General features: G+C 43.6%; 1 protein-coding gene across 1 annotated transcript in view; it reads right to left on the bottom strand.

The window, feature by feature from the left end:
- The window catches only part of ZEB1 (zinc finger E-box binding homeobox 1), a 253,319-nt gene that overhangs the window by 14,749 nt on the left and 224,640 nt on the right, over positions 1-13,930 (bottom strand). Inside the window, exon 9 of the transcript XR_005593894.1 lies at positions 11,383-11,451. The gene's annotated coding sequence lies outside the window, so the exon portion shown is untranslated. The remainder of the gene's footprint in view (positions 1-11,382; positions 11,452-13,930) is intronic.

Below are 13,930 nucleotides of genomic sequence, written 5' to 3' on the forward strand. Positions count from 1 at the left end.
GGAGTGGGAGGTATGGACAGGAAAGGAATGGTATAGCCCATATGGAAGACTTCTAGGGCCCATTTGTCCATGGTGATAGCAGCCCATTTCAGGTATAATGGGAGCAAACTGTTTCCAAATAGATGGATGGATGGCATAAGTGCTGGAATGTGGGAGACGTCTTCCAGACCATCAACCAAGCCTTCTAATTTGTTGCTTAGAGGAAGCAGGTTGAGATGCCACTGGTGATGGAAGTCAGCATTGTTGTGGTCTCTGTCTTTGTTGTTCATAAGGCCTCTGGTGTTGCCGTGTATAGTATATAGCTATTTCTCTGATATGGTTGATACCTGTATTGTCTCCTTTTTGTGGCAGGTGTATGAACGCTGAGCAAACGGAGAGTTGCCCACAAGTCATTCATAGTGTGCAGTATCTCACTGGTTTTGTCTGCAAACAATTTTTCTCCGTCAAAGGGGAGATCTTCGACTGTGTTCTGTATTTCCTGTGGGAATGCTGAGGTGTTAAACCACGAGGCTCATTTCATGGCCACAGCTGTAGCGGTGGACCTGACGGCTGTGTCAGCAACATCTAGTGAGGCTTGTAGAGCGTGTGCACAATCATTTATCCTTCGGAGACCAGCAATTTAAATTCTCTATTAAGATTCCAGAGTAAAAAAGTCCATAACTTTTCCATAGTTTCTGTGGTCATATTTGGCAAGTAGTGCCATGTAATTTTCCACTCTGAATTGAAGCATGGAGGAAGAATATATTTTGCCCCTGAATAGGTCCAACCTCTTACTATCTTTATCGAAGGTTGTGGACTGAAACTGCTGTTTGTCCCTCTGGCTGGCCATTTCCACTACCAGTGAGTTGAGTGTTGGGTGTGTGAATAAAAATTCCGATGCCTTCGAGGGAACATAATATTTTCTTTTCACCCTTTTGCAGGTTGGAGGTATGGTGGCTGGAATTTGCCATACCATCTTGGTGTGTTCCAGGATAGCCTCATTGATTGGCAACGCTATCTTTGAGGAGGAAGATGTCTGTAAGATACCTGTTAGCTCATGCTGAGTTTCCGGCACTTCCTCCGGAGCAATTTTGAGCTCACTGGCCACTCTTTTGAATAAATCTTGGAAGTGGGTAAAGTCATCCGCACTGGTTGGGGGTGGAGGCATAATAGCCCCATCCGGTGAGGAGGATGAATTGTTGTTGGTTAGCGAGGTGTCAGGAGCAGTGTCCTCTTCCTGCTCTGCCATGAGTTCATCCCTTGTCTCGGTCACTACGGTCTCCGAGGGTGGAGGTGGGGATCTGGTGTCTTCTCTATGTGGGAATGCCTGCTGTGGTGCCTGCTGTAAGACCCCCAGGGATTCCAGGATGGCCAGTGACCAGGGAAGGCCCTGGATGATCCCATTCATGGGTGACCATACCATGGTGGCATGTCGTGCACATATGTGGACCATGTTCGTAGTGGTCCAACAGCCATAGGTATCCTGATTGGGGAGGAATGGTGAGGGGAGAATACCCCTTCAACCTCCTCATCTTCATCATTCGAGAACTCTGATGCTATCGGAGATAACTGTTGCTATGGTACTGCTGGCCTCAGTGAGACATCAGTGCCTAAAATAGGGGACTCTGGTGTCAAGGAGACCAACAGATCCTTTTGGTGCAGAAAGTGGTGTGGTGCCAAGATCCTCAGTGCTGAAGAGCAAGGTGCCAATTGTGTCGGGAGTGCAGTGTACTGAGCTGTGTCAGTGCAATTTGTGTCGGCGCCGTTTTGCTAGCAGCATTGGGCTGCAGCATGGAAATAGGAGCAGTTGTTGGTGCTGTCTCCTTTAGCACTGTTGACGGTGCCATGGTGGAGACGGACAGTTTAGAGCCCTTAGACTCCACACCGGAGGCTGGTCTTGGTGACTTCTCCATCAAGATGAGTTTCAGTCTCAGGTCTCTATCTCTGCATGCCCTAGCTTTCAGTTTGTTACAATGGGCACATTTCTGAGGAATGTGAGCTTCCCCATTGCAACAAACACATTGAGAGTGTCCATCTGACACAGGCATCGCCTCTCTGCACGTTGTGCACCTTTTAAATCCTGGTGAACCAGGCACTTTTCTAACCTAATACTAACTGCACTAAGGGATGGAAAAAAATTAAAACTTTTTTTTTGGTAGGGAACATAACTCTAATAACTGAAACTTAACGTATCTAAACTATCCTAACTCACTAATTTATCTAAACTTGTCTAGTAGAAATGAAGGTTTTCAACGTGACTGCTGAGTTCCGTCTCAGGCCGGGGATGGTTGAGAAGGAACTGAGGAGACTGGGTCGCATGTGTGCTAGATGAAGCACCAACGGCACGAGAGGCATGACCTGTACAGGCACTGCTGCAAAACTCTCAGAGCAAAGGTGCAGGGATGCACAATTACCCGAAGTGGCGCACCCACAGGGACATCTTTGGAAGAAGAATGAAAGTGCTGATTATGGTTTCACTCTGATGGCTTTACACAGGTGGAACTCCATTTACTGCAATGGAGTTACTCCCAACTTTGATTTGAGTAGACTGAGTTCAGGATCAGGCCCAAAGAGTCATTTTGTTCCCATGTTCTGACAGCCAGCCCTTGCAGAGCCACCCACTCAGATTACTTGTGCCAGGAGCAAGTGTCTGCCAGAACATGAGTAATCCCAGCAGGGGAAGATGTACAGGGAGGAAATTAGGGGAGCAGGTAAAATCACTGTCCAGATTTGTATTTATCTATGTTTATAAAGACTAAGCTCTTTGGGGCAGGGTCTCTGTCTTCCTCTATGTTTGGGAAGCACCGACCACCCTGGGGGAGCTCCAGTAATCTAAATAAATGGTGGGGAAAATACATCCCCTCTCCTCAGATCCTGTGTCAGAATTACCTCTCCATAGGATATGTATACCCCTTCCATGTCTTGTGCAGTGTGAACTCCTTGAGACAGAACCTAGCTCCCATGCTGGGCTTTTTGCACTGCTCTCGTGGCACAAAGGGGTCAGCAATCTGGGTTTAAAGAGTCAGCTGAGGACTTCTCTGGTGCAGGAGAATCCCCAGGTAATGTGTGTCTCTGACACTTGTTTCCCCCACTCCCCGTGGGCCCTCTCTTTTATAGAAGGTTTGCCACAATATCCATTTCACTGACACCCTCATTTGACCTAGTACTCACATTATTTCTAAACATTCATACTGTGGTAACACCTAAAGCCCCCAAACGTTGTGCATCCTATTGTGCTAGATGCAAGTAACTACAGCTCACAGCACCCACACCCACTGGAGCCTTGGGACAAGACAGCAGGAGGCAGGCTGGCTGGAATACAGTATTGCCAACTCCAAAAGTTAAAATACCATGAGTTCTCCCCCACATCCCCAAGAAAAACTCATGATATTGCTTTAAAAATATTAAAAATCAGGAGACCAAAAATATGATTTAATTTCCCCTGCTCACCCAAATGGACATGACAATTATAGTATTGCCAAGTCTCATAAAATTATAGACAGGAAGGTGAATTAGGCCCTTCTTGCAGAATTCCTCTCTAGGAGGCCCAGAATCAGGCTCTTATTGTACTAGGGGACAATGTTCTCAAATATCTGAACTCTCAAGTGCTTTATGAGCAAAGGCTCTGTGGTTTAGAACGTGTGCCTTGCTTTCCTGCTGTGGGATCTCAAAGGGGCTAAACTAGCAGCCCAGAGTGTGCACAGCAAAGTGGATTTCTGAGGGACTGACTAAAGGTGACTAGGAGGCTCAGGAGGTCTGAGGCACAGGTTTCGGGGTCTAGGGCAGCTGAACTGCAGAGTTCCACATCACAAGGAACAGCTCAGACAAGAGGTCTGAGCCTGGGGACTCAAATCATGACTAAACTCCACCCATACTCAATTCACTTGGAAGCACATGGGATCCAGGAATTGGGTACATTCTCAGCAGCCTGGTGTGCATACAGTGAGGTACCAGGCCTGTTTGTAACAGGGACCAAGCATGCCCTAAATGAAAACAAGTTTGATCTCCGCTGAACTGGACAGGACTCACACTGGTGACCTGCAGCTGAAAGACCCTACAGCTCATTAGCAATGTCCTGAGGCATCCAATCCCCCCACAAATGCTAATGTTACACACTCACTAAAAATCTAGGGCCTCCAACTGGGCCTGCTGTTCACACATGGTGATGGCAGCTTCCTGACAAGGTACCAATTCAGCACAGTATTGAAAAAACCCTTGTGCTACTGTGGTCTTGACCAGGGTTAATTTGGTACTCATCCTTTCAGGATTGGGACAGCCATGTTAGCGGCTGCAGAGTGTTCTGGCCTGTGGCAGGTGCAGGCAATAGGGCACTTGAAATCAAGGTGTTACAGGACTTATGTCTGCACCAAGGAAAAGATGGCAGGGAATGGCAAAACGTACATTACCCAATGTGCTTGTTGTTTCAGAAGCTACCCAGAGTGTAGCAATGTTTGGATGTGTGGGCACTCTGTAGTGCATCGGGCCCACAAGAGGGCAGCCAGGATGGCAGCCGGTTCTCAGCTGGGCTTTCGGGCCGAAGCTGTTTGCATCCAGAAGAGGCATGCAGTGGGATCAGCTCATGCCACTTCTGCCCTCACTGACAGGCAGGGGCTGGGAGCAGATCCAGCCCATATGGACAAGGTTAGAAAGAAAGTAAATAAGGGGGTCACCACGATATCCCTGGAGAAAGGGGGTTCAGTGATACAGCACAGGGACATCCATAACAATCAGCCAGAAGTGTTCAGGGATGATGGGATACATCTGTCAGATCGAGGTGCTGGCCTATGGCTATGGCATGTGCAGGCATGGATTGAGCAGGCGGTGTGATACCAGGCAACATGGTTGGATGGGGAGCTACCAAGCTAGTCACTAGCACCCCCTGTGGCTGGTTTCCAGTGTGGTTAAGAGAATAAAATGAACAGTTCCCAGAGGTAAGAGACCTGGGATTTTGGTGTTTAGTCTTGGGCTCATGTGAAAGGGTGAGACCTTGTGGCCTTCCGGGGCCAAGATCCTTACCCTGCTGCATTCTCTATACCCCTCGTGGAGGGAGGGTGCTAGGACTCAGGAAGCTGAGTCGAGCCTACCCCATGTTATGGGTTACATGGTAAGGACCCCTGTAAACCTTGGCATTAGTTACAGGTTATATGGTAAAGAGCCCTGTAACCCTACACTGGAACCAATCAAATGCCTGGTATAGCAGATTATGGGTGAAGGGTGGGTGGAAACCCTCCCCTGTGGTAAAGTTTAATGAAAGTTGTGGCCTGCCACTTAATTCCATGCATGTGTCTGTCCTCATTTTGCTGCTGTGTCCACATCAATTAGGCCTGTTCGAGAAATCTCAAACACACTCTATGTTTGTCACACGCTATTTTAGGAGAACGGCTCCTCAGGCAAAATGCAAGCATAAAACCAATATTGGTACCAATATCCTAATTCACAACAAAAAGCAAATTTTAAAATATAAAATCATACAATTATTCCTCAGTACTTACGCTAAGGTTTATACAAACATATTTTTTCACTCTCACATGAATTATCACAAGAATTTGAACCCATAATCTTCCACCTCATATATAGTAGCAATCAGGGATGGGGTTGGAGTGGGGGCAGTATGCTACTATCCTCTATGTGGACCAGCCCATACAGAGAGAGACAACTCACATCACCAATCTATTACACAAGTATTTGTGAGACAGACAGCACTGGAATGTTGAGCATTAGCATTCTTGGCTTCTCTTCCTGGTTCTGGGACTATGTTGAACTCTAGTGGCTACAAACTGTACAGCCAAATGTACCACTACCTTTTTTTGGCTCATCTTGATGGACTGAACTGGAACTCTAGATGTTAATGTCTGAGCCTCTACCAGCTGAGCTAAAGAACCAGCCCTCTTTGCATGGAAGTAGTAGCAGCATAAACCTCTATATGTGGTGCAGCTGCTAAAGGGCGATAGAGAGCCACAGTATGATAGTATAAATTACAGAAAGACCTAATTTGTCATGGTCCTTCTAAAAGACAATGTGGCAACGCAGAAGACACCCTGTTATATTAGAGGCATAGGTTCCATTCCCAGCTCTGCATGAAGTAACCTTGTAGAAGCCCGGTTATTGTTCACCAGTTTGATCACCACTACCACCCTACTGCCAAGCTATGAAATCTTGGTTTATCATAAGCATTGTGAAGGACATAGGAATATTGACAGTGGTCAGTGGAAGCACTGGGATTGGAGCTTAGTGTGCTTTCTGCTAGGTTACAGGGCATTGTGTATAGGGAATGTTTCTCTCGCTCTCCCCCCACAAAGATTGCCAGGAGGGCTCCTGCCCTACCTGCTTTTTGATGAGTCCCACTATAAGGTTCCACTGCTCCTCTCTCCTCCCCACACTGGGAGCCAGATGGGAGAGCCAGATGGTTGTGCTTACCCTCAACGAGGGCAACCTCAAGGCCCATGCCCTCTTGCAGAGGGGGAACAGCAGGGTTCTCTTTCTATCCCTTCCCAACACTGAGGCCTGTTGGTTCTTCTTGCTCCACAGGGTGGGGTTTGAAGGAAGGGGCTGGTGCTGGCAGTGAGGGGGCTTTGCTCTGTGCTGTGCTGCTTCTGTCTATGCTGATCTTAGCACCAAAAAGCACTGTGCTGAGAACAGCTGCATAGGCAGAAGCAGCAGAGCACAAATCTAAGCCCCCTTTTCCAGCCAACCCTGCAGCACCGATTCACAGATGTTAAGGACCAAAGGATGCATAAGCAGCATTTCCAACCTCAAGAGCTCAAAAGTCATGATTCAGACCCCAAAAAGTGATGAGATTGTTACAAAGATTATACAGTATTGTGTTTTTTTCATCTGTCTTTACCAGCCCCCACCCTTATCTGTTCAGCACCAGATCAGTTTAGATGTCTGCTTGGGCCTAATTTTTAAGCCCAAACTGGACCCAAGCCCACCTGACTCAATGTCAGTCTAACACTGATTCCATACAAGATAATGAAGCACCTCAGATGGGACTCATTCACTAAAGAATTAAAAGCAGGTATCATAATTAATATTAATCAACATGGGTTTATGGAAAACAGATCCTGTCAAGCTGACTTAATTTTTTTGATGAAATTACAGGTTTAGTTGATAAAGGTTATAGTGTTGATGTAACACACACAGACTTTTGCAGGGTATTTGACTTGGTACTGCATGACATTTTGATTAAAAGACTAGAATAATATAAAATTAACATGCCACACATTAAATGGATTAAAAGCTGGATAACTAATAGGTCTTAAGATGTAACAGCAAACAGGAAATCATCACGGGTTTCTTTCTAGTGGGATCCTGCAGGGACTGGTTCTTGGACATATGCTATTTAACATTTTTATCAATGACCTGGAAGAAAACAAAATCACTACTGATCAAGTTTGCAGATGAAACAAAGATTGGGGCAGTGGTAAATAATGAGGAGGACAGGTCACTGATCGAAAGGCATCTTGATCACTTCGTAAACCGGGCACAAGCAAACAATATACATTTCAATATGGCCAAATAAAGTCATATATCTAGAAATCAAGAATGAAAGCCATATTTAAGAATGGAGGACTCTACCTTGAGAAAAGGACCAAAAATGATTTGGGGGTTGAGGTGAATAATCAACTGAACATGAGCTCTCAGTGTGCTTCTGTGGCCAAAAGGACTAATGCGATCCTGGGATGCATAAATGGGCATTTTGAGTAGGAGCAGAGAGGTTATTTTACCTCTGTATTTGGCACTGGTGCGACCACTACTGGAATACTGTGTCCAGTTCTGGTGACCACAATTCAAGATGTTGAAAAACTAAAGAGGGTTCAAAGATGAGCCTTGAGCATGATTGAAGGATTAGAAAATCTTCTTTATAGTGACAAAGGAAGGTTAAGGGGTGAATTGTTTACAGTCTAGAAGTACCTACAGGGGGAACATATATTTGATAATGGGCTCTTTGTTCTAGCAGTGAAAGGCATAACACGATCCGATGGCTGGAAATTGAAGCTAGACAAATTCAGACTGGAAATAAGGTGTTAATTTTAAACTGTGAGATTAATTAACCATTGGAACAACGTACCAATTGTTGTGGTGGATTCTCCATCATTGACAATTTTAAAATCAAGATTGGATGTTTTTCTAACAGATATACTGTAGGATTTATTTTGAGGAAGTTCTATGACCTGTGCGATGCAGGAGATGAGACTAGATTATTACAATGGTCCTTTCTGGCCTTGGAATCTATGTGCCTGAGAGGGTCGAGTTGTTTTTTGACCTGACTCTCCCCCCCGGAACCTGAGTCAGCACCACAGCTTCTGTCTCCTGCCCATGGGAGGTGTTGCAACTCGTCAGCATGCTCACTCTGCAGTGAGGTGATGGTGGCCAGCAGGAGCAGGACATTTTGCCTCCACCATGCCAACCCCACAGGCAGGAGAAAATCATTAAAGGTGACCTGACCCAACCCTAACACTTGTAGTTGGGTTTGGGTCTGGTTGCAGGGCTCTGCATTAGTTCAATCCCCACCCATATCAGTTCAGTCCACCACCCAGCCTCACCTTTGGTCATCCTGGGGTTCCTCAGTCCCTCTCCCAGTTGTAAAGGGGGCCCTCAGCCCAGTCTCCTCTTTCCTTTCCAGGTGGGCGGTGAGGGGGGGGGCAGTTCAAGGGCTCTTCACTCCTCTCTGCCCTTTCCCAGGCAAGATTCTGCAGGGAGGAGTTTGGGGAGGGGACCAGAGAGGCCATCTTGTTCCCATTACCCACAGAAGGGGAGAGGAGAGGAGGGAACAGAGCTGCTCTGAACTCCTAGGATCTTTAGCTCCCTCCTCTCCCCATTAGAATGGTTTTGGTCTGCTGAGAGGAGGCTAGGTAGACAACTCTACCAGCAGCAGATCTGATTGGTTGTTGAGCCTCAGGAGACAAGCAAGTGAGGCAGGCAGCCACCAGAGGGCTCAAATTCACTAGAGGGCTGGAGCTTCTCATGTCATCACAAGACTGGCTCTAGCCCCAGCCAAAATCCTGTCACTCATGAAAAAAAACCACAAGAGCTGGCAACAGTGCCATGTCATCAAGTCAGACCACCTGTGTTTCTGGGACTATTACATTTCACCCAGTTACCTACTTATTTAGCCCAGTGACTAGTGTTTTGCTAAAACATGTCTTCCAGAAAGGCATCCAGTCTTGATTTAAAGACATGAAGAATCCACCACTTTCCTTGGTAGTTTGGTCCAGTGGTTAATTACTGTCACTGTTACAAACTTTTGCCTTATTTCTAATTTGAGCTGTGTGCTAGTCCAAGGGTTTGACACTTAGGCCATGTCTATGTGGGTGAAAAGGTGTGTTAACTCAATGGAGTCTTTTTTTCTGGATTGCAAACTCCCCTTAACAGCTGTGCAGCCACAATTTAACACCATTTACATCATTTGAGCTGGTCATGTTGTAGTCATGACCACTTCAAACAATCTATAAGGTGCTAGCCACAAGGTAGCCAGCTGATATGATCTAAAGCTACCAAACAATCTAAAAGGTGCTAAACTATGTCCACATGAATGTGAAGGGGGAGGAGGGTTGTCAATCAAGTTAAGCTAAATCAGTTGAGCTAACTTGATTGAAAACCCCCCCACATCTTTTTGCTGTGTAACTAGAGCCTTAAAGAACTGTTTAATTGCAAGTCAGGGCTGGTCTACCATGAAAAATTACACAGACATAACTCTGTCTCTCAGGGGTATGAAAAATTCACGCCCCGGAGATGCAGTTAAGCCAGCCAAAGCCCCAGTGTAGCCATTGTTAGGTCAATGGAAGACTTCTTCTGCAGACCTAGCTACCACCAGTCAGGGTGGTAGATTAACTACAGTGGGAGGAAAACCCCTCCCGTGGCTGTAGTGCGTGTCTACACTGAAGTGCTACAGTGGCACAGCTATGTGGCACTGCAGCCATTCTGTTGTAGCATTTTAAGTGTAGACATAGCCTCAGTGTCATACTTTTGGAGTTTTGCACTGTTTTCCAGTGCAGCACTTTTGGATGAGTTTATCTCCAGCACCAGAGCAATTTGTTTCAAATATCAAAGTGTATTTTTTAATACTGAAAGAACAAATATACATCTGGATATTATTATTAAACACAAGAGGGCAAATCCTGGTAGCCTGACTCACGTACATGGTCAAGAGCTTCAAGGAAATGATGTGCAGTCAGTCACACAGGATTTGGCCTAAAGAGAGATTCCAAAGAATGAAAGATGCATTCAGCAGTGTAAGCATCTAAAAAGTTAGTATGCTTCGCCTCAGCACCCTTCTACATACAGGTCTCTCCTTTCTTACAGCCCAATTCTGCATTCTGCCAGTGTCCAAGGAGTGTAGGATAAAGCCTCTTGCTACAAGTGTAAGCTAGAATATTAGTTGTAACAACAAATTAACTAAACCTTTCCCATTCATTTCTAGGTAAAGAAAATCAGAAGTTTACAAGGAGCCAAGCTTAGTTCATATACATGCATTTCAAAGCTCATTTACCCCTAAGTCCCTAGATTAAATACACACTATGTAAAGCACCTCATTATTTAAATGCCAAAAATTTGCTCAGAACTTTGCAGGACACAAAATGAGGACTGTTCCTGCCCTGGAAAGCTGACAATATAAAAGATCCAAAATCAGAGTATGTGATTGCAGCACATGTAGACATACCTGAGCTAGCTTTAATCTAGTTAGCTTGGGTACCAACAGCAGTGAAGCCTCTGGAATCACACCTCAACTGCAATGTAGACATAACTACAGGGCCAAACCGCACATCTGCCATCAAAAGTGTTCATGACTTATGCACATTTCATATTTAGTTCCAATATTCAATTTACTAATACACCTCTACCTCGATATAACACTGTGCTTGGGAGCCAAAAAATCTTAGCACGTTATAGGTGAAACCATGTTATATTGAACATGCTTTGATCCACCGGAGTACGCAGCCCCCCCCCCCCCGCCCCTCCCGAGTACTGCTTTACTACAATATATCCAAATTCGTGTTATATCGGATGGCATTATATCGAGGTAGCGGTGCATTACAATTAAAATCAGAAATTAAACAGCTGTTTCACATAACAATTACAAATGTAAAAATTGCATCAAAACATCACAGCATATTGCATACAATAAAGACATGCACAATATGCATAAATTGGGAGATGATGATGAAGGAATCAAGCAGTTATTTCTGCATCAGGATCTTTCCTGCTCCTCTCCTGTTCTCCATTTCAGAGCTCTACTCCTGCTCTCTCTGAATCTTTGAACCCAGGAGACCCTTCTTTCCCTATACCCCAGTAATAATATGTAATAATAATACTTAGCACTTCTATAGCACTTTTCTTCTATCTCAAAGTAGGTACGTATCATTATCCCACTGAGCTATACTGCCTCTAAACGAACCTTACCTTTTCTCTTGATCTGGACTGGTGGTGTTTCTCCGCATCCTGGGGCAGGATGGCTTAGTCATCTCATGGCTGCAGAGTTTAAGGGAGAAACAGACACAGACAATAGTCCGTGACCTTACTGAGACTGACTCACCTGGATCACTTTTCCATTTATAAACACAACACAGATCATAGGATAAAGCTCCCTTTCAGTAAACCTTTATTCCACTTTAACTTCTCTCTTCCCCTGTAATCTCTGTTTAGGAGAGAAAATATATATTCAGCTCTTATACCCTTTTACTTTTACATTTTTGTGTCAGTCTGATTTTTCCTGTAATTGCTTTGCCACTTGTTGTTCAGGAGACGACAATATTGCTCTAAGATGCATTTTAAGACTGTCCTTGTCTGTAAAGTCAAAAAGAATTCTCTGCAATGGGTTCTGAGCCAAATCCAAGGATGGCAGCTTCATGTAGTGGCAGAGCATGGGTCTGTGTGCACACATGATACATATTGTCCATTCACCAGCCTTATATCCTGAGTCAATCATGGCACCTAATATTGCAAAATGTTACTCACTGAGTAGACAATGGATCTTGGGTGACTACAGCTTAGTCACATAAGATTTGCAAGATGGGCCTTTATTGCTGACTATTACTATTACTAACTATTCCAGTGTGGCTTTCATGAGATTCTGAAAATACTGTATGCAGTTTTAACTCTTCCTCTCCTCTCCTTTAAGATAGATTCTTTTTCAGTCTTCACTGTAATTTCCTTTGGAGTAATAGAAAATTCTTCCAAAAAGGAAATTATCAGTAAATAATGCTTTATAGTTACACAGTGTCACCCATCTTTGGATCTAAAATATTTTACATACACATTCATAAAATTAAACTCTCAGCACCCCTGTGAAATATATACCAATAAGTATGATCCCCATCTTACTATTGTAAAAACTGAGGTCCAGAGAGTTTAACTGACTTGTCTAAGGTCACGTAGGAACTTGGTGACATAGCTTAGAATACAATCCAGGTCTCCCGAGTTCCACCTTATTGCAATTGATTTTACTCCTCTAATTGCATTTAGGATAATGCATCAGAGTTACTGTAATGCATCTGAGTTCCTCAGATGGACAATACACAATGTCAAAACAATAAGCCAGTAGCAACAGAGCCCATCTCTGAAATCTAACAGGTGCTAAAGCTGATATACTTGGTTTTGGCTTCAGAATTTTAACACAGGGTTTAAATCTGTAATCAATATAAATTTCCTCACAGAAAGCTATGGAATTTCCTGATTCCAAATTACTCAGAACCTGTTTTCTATCTGAGCATAGTTTTCTCTTACTTCATATGAGGTTCTGGAACTGAAAGCTATTGGCCTTTCACATGCAACTAGGATTTATATGATAACTGAATCTTTATCACGTGTAACAGTAGATAACAGACTTCCTGATTTGCTCAAATCCTTTGTTTCATTTTTATAGTGCAAAAGCAAGTATTCTCCCCCCCCCCAGATCTCCAACAAATGTCTCTCTGAGTTTATTACTATAGACAAGTGAGGTAGAAATGATTCTTAATGGTGGAGGTGCCGAAATGCCTGTTCTGAAATGGGCTTTAAGAGGGGCATCGTTAACTATGCCTTTAAAGGATCTTTAGACACAGATTCAGCTTTCTCTGAGAGAAGTCATAAGCCTCCTGCACAATTCCTGTTATAATCCAAAGAAGTTAATTAAAAGACAATTTATCTTTCTTCAGCATTATAAATCAATTTCAGATTTTTGTCAAAGAGGTGTATACTGTTCAGTGAGGAGTTTACTCCACTTAAACCTTGCAATATTTGGTATATTATGTGATGAAATACAGCCAAAGTGCTAGCTATCTTATAGAGAAACCTGTTACATAGGAACAATCCTTTATATGTATTAATGGTGAAGAGTCATGCTAGAATAGGATTTAAAGTGTTTCAAAACACAGATATTTGAATATAATGCACAACATGCATGACCTTCACATCAAAATGCTCTTTAGGGATCATTAAGACAGCAGAACATTGTTTGTAAATGGTGTGTGTTTACAGTACATTTCTTTTTACATATAGTATATGCAATGTAAAGATATGAGTTTCTAAAAATACTGAACTGACATCTCTGCTACAGAAAAGCCACTAATGTAAAATGAAGGTTTTAAAAAAATATTACACCTCAATTTGCATTAGAAACTGTAAGAAAGTCCAACAGCAATATATACTTGAACCTAGTGCTAAATCAAGAAAACACTCACAGAACTATTTGCTTTAAAGTAAGTGTTAATGAGATATATCATTTAAAAGTATACAATGCAGATCCAAAAGCAACAAAAATCCAAGAAAACGTGGTTTGGTTCTGAAACCAGAACCTTTGGTGTATTGATCTTGATAGAAGCCAGTGAACCACCAAAACAGCTATCCCCATACCTTGCTCTTACTCATTTGTTACCTACACACAGCTCAAGTGGAGTATCTGTAGCCAAGCTAAGAGTGCAGTCTGCATGACATCTCATAAAAATAATTCGAAACATAATCATCTTATATT

Source organism: Mauremys reevesii, linkage group 2, assembly GCF_016161935.1.
Source record: "Mauremys reevesii isolate NIE-2019 linkage group 2, ASM1616193v1, whole genome shotgun sequence".
Taxonomy (NCBI): Eukaryota; Metazoa; Chordata; order Testudines; family Geoemydidae; genus Mauremys; species Mauremys reevesii.